General features: G+C 49.7%; 1 pseudogene; it reads left to right on the plus strand.

Annotated features, from left to right (window-relative positions):
• Window positions 1–2590: 2590 nt before the first annotated feature.
• LOC123453643 lies at window positions 2591–4866 on the plus strand (annotated as a pseudogene).
• Window positions 4867–5273: the final 407 nt, after the last annotated feature.

Genomic DNA, 5273 nt, shown 5'->3' on the forward strand with positions numbered 1-5273 from the left:
GGCTTGATAGAATGGTGGAATGGCCTTTTAAAGAAAGTTACTGTGCCAACTAGGTGGCAATAGCTTGGAGGGCTGGGGAATTGTTCTCCAGCAGGCTGTATATGCTCTGAATCAGTGTTCTATATATGGTGCTGTTTCTTCTATAGCCTGGATTCACAGGTCCAGGAATCAAGGGGTAGAAATGGGAATGGTCTGATTTACTATCACCCTAAGTGACCCATTAGCCAATTTTTTGCTTCTAGTTCCTGCAACCTTATGCTCTGGTGATCTAGAGGTCTTGGTTGGGGGGGGGGTTGCTTTTGCCAGGAGGCACTAAGAACATTCCATTTAACTGGAAGCTAAGACTTCCCCCTGGCCACTTTGGGATCCTGAGGACCTTGAGTGAACAGGAGTTACAGTGGTAGCAGGGGTGATTGATCCAGACTGCCAGAGGGCAATTGGACTGTTCCTTCACAATGGAGGCAAGGAAGAGTATGCCTGGGGTGCAGGAGATCCTTTAGGGCATCTCTTGGTATTACCATGCCCTGTTATCAAAGTCAATGGACAACTGCAACAACTCAATCAAGGCAGTGTGATAAATGGCCCAGATCCTTCAGGAATGAAGGTATTATGGGTCACTCCTCCAGGTAAAGAACCAAGGCATGCTGAGGTGCTTGCTGATGGTGGAGATAACACAGAATGGGTAGTAGAAGAAAGCAGCTACAAATACCAGCTAAAGCCTCATTACTACTTACAAAAAAACATGGACTGTAATTGCCACGAGTGTTTCTGTTTTACCTTAAGAATGTTTGTACATACCTATACCAATATTAAGATAATTTTGTTCTTCCACTATTTCTGTATTAGGTAATTAATACTGATTAAGATCATATCATTAGTTAGACAACTGTTGAATTTATATTTAACTTATTATATTAGAGACTGAGTGTTTCTTATGGAACCTTGCTCTGGAAGGGGGTGGGAGGAGATTGTGCATTTCTGGTTGTACGAGGGATACTTATATAAAATGTTAGATGGACTTATGACCTCATACTATCTTCATTTGGAAATTAAGTATGATGTAAGGAAATAGGGTTTGGTGTAAGGTTGATGAGGGGTGACTTTGATGGTTAAGTTTGTGTCAACTTGATTTGTTTAGGAAACCACAGACATTCCTCATAAGTGGGTCTCTGAGGTTGCTTCCAGGGAGGATTAACTAAACGAGGAATCCTTCCCCCAGGGAGAGCCCTTCCCCCAGGGTGGTCATGAAAGGCCCAAGAATTCAGAAACCCAGAAATACTATTGAAAGGCCCAAGAATTCAGAAGCTCAGAAATACTATCACGCTCCAAAGGGAGCTTAAGCGGGCCACCTGCATACCTCAAACTCCAGGTTTTACTCTCTGTCAGAAGCAAGTAAAGAATCCCTCTTCTCATTGTATCAGAGCCCACTCCTAATATAAAACTAGGTAAAAGGGCATGAGATAGCCCTCAAGGATGGGAAATGAGTAATAAAGTGAACCACTTATTTGGTTTCTGTAAATAGCCTGCACCATAAGCCTTAATAGCCCACACTGTAAGCCTTAGTAGCCTACACTGTAAGCCTTAGTAACTCGCACCATAGGCTGTAGCAGACTGCCTCAGACCACCAAGGTCATAGGAGGCTGATACCATACTCTGTTACCCCCACCTAAGGAATTGCACAAGTGCTGACCTCCAAGGTCACAGGAGACTGATACCACACTCTGCTACTCCCACCCAAGGACCTGCGCAAACGCTGACCACCAAGGTCATAAACTAATTGGCTTAGAAACTATGGGGTGGCACCAACTGACTGGCTAACACCCTGCAGGGCTCCTAATATTAGAAAATGATTGGTCTAAGGCACAGGCTTTGTTAGAAACCCTATAAAAACTGTCCTGTTTCTGCATTCAGGGCTCTGCAGTCCTCTACCCCTGTGCGGTGTACGACTGTGGGCCCCAGCGCGCTTGGAATAAAATCCTCTTGCAGTTTGCATCAAGACCGCTTCTCGTGAGTGAGTGATTTGGGGTGTCGCCTTATCCGGGCAGAGCGTGGGGACCCCCTGTGGGGGTTTTTTCCTACATTGGGGGCTCGCCCGGGATGTGAAGGCCCCCACACACACCCGAGAACTGACTTGGAGGTAAGGGGGCCCCTTCTGGAGTGAGTGTGTGCCGGCCGGTGTTTGTGTTCTGAGTATCTGGTTTCTGGGACGCGCGCTTTGTGCCGGCCGGTGTTTGTGTTCTGAGCCTCTGGTTTCTGGGACGCGCGCTTTTGGCTCAGTCTGATTTGCAGCCGTCCTCTAGGGCCGTAAAGGACCAGAGGACCGTGATCAGCAGACGTGCTAGGAGGATCACAGGCTGCCACCCTGGGGGACGCCCTGGGAGGTGAGGAGACCCAGGGACGCCTGGCAGTCTCTTATACCCAGTCAGAAGACCGGGTGCTGTTATTAGAGCGGAGGCTTCCTCCTCCGCGGCCGTCCGATTCTTTTGCCTGCTTGTGGAAGACGCGGACGGGTCGCTGGTATCTGGATTTGTTGGTTTCAGTTGTGTGTGTTGTTGTTGTTGTTCTTTGTGTCTTTGTCTATAGTTCTAAGATGGGACAGACGGTGACGACGCCCCTTAGCTTGACTCTTGACCACTGGACTGAAGTTAAAACTAGGGCCCATAATTTGTCAGTTGAGGTTAGAAGGAGACCCTGGCAAATGTTTTGTGCCTCTGAGTGGCCAACTTATGAGGTCGGATGGCCACCAGAAGGAACCTTTAATTCTGAGACTATTCTGGCTGTTAAAGATATTTTTTTTTCAGAGTGGACCAGGCTCCCGTCCCAACCAAGAGGCTTATATCCTCACCTGGAAGGATTTGATGGACAACCCCCCGCCGTGGGTCAGGCCGTGGCTGAATAAACCCAGGAACTCAAGCTCCAGAGTCCTGAGTCTTGAGAATGCAAAATGAAAAAAAAAAAAAAAAAACAAACCCTCTCCTCCCCCTCGCATCTACCCTGAGATCGAGGAACCTCCTCCAGCTTGGCCGGAGACTCAGCCTGCCCCTCCCCACCCCTTATCTAGTCCCGGGAGCTGAGAGAGGGCTTCTCGCCCCTCCCGAAGCTCCACACTCTGGCGTGACTGCTCCGCCCCTCGCCCCTCCCGAAGTTCCGCCCTCCACCCTTCCCACACCTCCGCCTCTTGCCCCTCCCATGCCTCCGCCTCTCGCCCCTCCCGAAGCTCCACGCTCCGGCGTGACTGCTCCGCCCCTTGCCCCTCCTGAAACTCCGCCCTCCACCCTTCCCAAGCCTCTGCCCCCCTTCCTCCCAGAGCCTCCCCCCCCAAGCTTGTCCGGGCTTAGCCGGAGACTCAGCCTGCCCCTCCTGAGCTCCTAGAAATGGGAGGGCCAACTGCAAGGACGCAGAGCCAGAGAGATGCTACCCCAGAGGGAGCAAATGGAATTGTAACACTGCCGCTACACGAGGCAGATCCTCCCATGCTGGGGGGCCAACTACAACCCCTCCAATATTGGCCTTTTTCCTCTGCAGATCTTTATAACTGGAAAGCTAACCATCCCCCTTTTTTCAGAGGAACCCCAACGCTTCACGAGGCTGATAGAATCTCTTATGTTTTCTCATCAGCCCACCTGGGATGATTGCCAACAGCTGTTGCAGACTCTCTTCACAACCGAGGAACGAGAGAGAATTTTAATAGAGGCCAAAAAAATGTCCCTGGGGCCAACGGGTGGCCCACGCAGCTGCAGCATGAGATAGACATGGGGTTCCCTCTGACTCGCCCTGTTTGGGACCACAATACGGCTGAAGGTAGGGAGAGCTTAAAAATCTATCGCCAGGCTCTGGTGGCGGGTCTCCGAGGTGCCTCCAGAAGGCCCACCAATTTGGCCAAGGTAAGAGAGGTGATGCAGGGGCCAACGGAGTCTCCCTCAATGTTTCTTGAGAGGCTCATGAAAGCATTTAGGAGGTTCACACCCTTTGACCCCACCTCTGAGATTCAAAAAGGCTCAGTAACATTAGCTTTCATAGGACAGTCAGCTCCTGATATCAGAAGGAAACTTCAGAGATTGGAGGGATTACAGGAAGTTGAGCTACGTGATTTAGTAAAAGAGGCAGAAAAGGTATATTACAAAAGGGAGACAGAAGAGAAAAAGGAGCAAAGGAGAGAAAGAGAGAGAGAAGAACGTAAAGAGAGACATGAGAAAGAGAAAAAAGAAAGGATAGGCGCAATAGACGACAAGAGAAAAATCTGACCAGGATCCTGGCCACAATGGTAGAGAAAAAGGGAAAAGGAAGAGAAATTTTCACAAGTTTAGAACAGGCCCTAGGCAGATAGGGAACCTGGGCAACAGGACCCAACTTGATAGAGATCGATGTGCCTATTGCAAGGAGAAAGGACACTGGGCAAGAGACTGCCCTAAGAAGAACAGCAAAAGACCTAGGGTCCTAACCCTTGGAGAAGATGAAATCTAGGGAGGACAGGGCTCGGAGCCCCTCCCCGAGCCCAGGGTAACTCTAAAGGTGGAGGGGAAGCCAGTCAGATTTCTCGTGGACACTGGCGCTGAACATTCAGTGCTTTTGGAACCAATGGGAGGGCTAAAAGATAAAAAATCCTGGGTTCTGGGTGCTACTGGACAACGGCAATATTCATGGACTACCCGAAGAACCGTTGACCTGGGAGTGGGACGGGTAACCCACTCATTCTTAGTCATTCCTGAATGTCCAGCGCCCCTCCTTGGAAGGGACTTATTAACCAAGATGGGTGTTCAAATTTCTTTCAAATCAGAAAAACCAGAAGTGTCTGCTGGAGGTCAACCCATCACCGTGTTGACCCTCCAGCTAGATGATGAGTATCGATTATACTCATCCCCGGTAGAGCCTGCTCCTCACCGACAGGATAACGTTTACCTCTCCTGCCATCCTCAACCCCGCTACCCTTCTGCCTGAAGAAACTGATGAGACAGTGACTCATGACTGTCATCAACTGCTGATTGAGGAAACTGGGATCCGAAAGAATCTTACAGATGTCCCACTGACCAGAGGAACATTAACCTGGTTCACAGATGGAAGAAGTTACATTGTAGAAGGTAAGAGGATGGCTGGGGCGGCGATAGTAGACGGAACACACAAACAGTCTGGGCCAGCAGTCTGCCAGAAGGAACTTCAGCACAAAAAGCTGAGCTCATGGCCCTCACACAGGCCTTACGACTAGCTGAAGGAAAGTCTATAAACATCTACACGGACAGCAGGTATGCTTTTGCTACTGCACACATACACGGGGC

This window comes from Jaculus jaculus, chromosome 12 (assembly GCF_020740685.1).
Source record: "Jaculus jaculus isolate mJacJac1 chromosome 12, mJacJac1.mat.Y.cur, whole genome shotgun sequence".
Classification (NCBI taxonomy): domain Eukaryota; kingdom Metazoa; phylum Chordata; class Mammalia; order Rodentia; family Dipodidae; genus Jaculus; species Jaculus jaculus.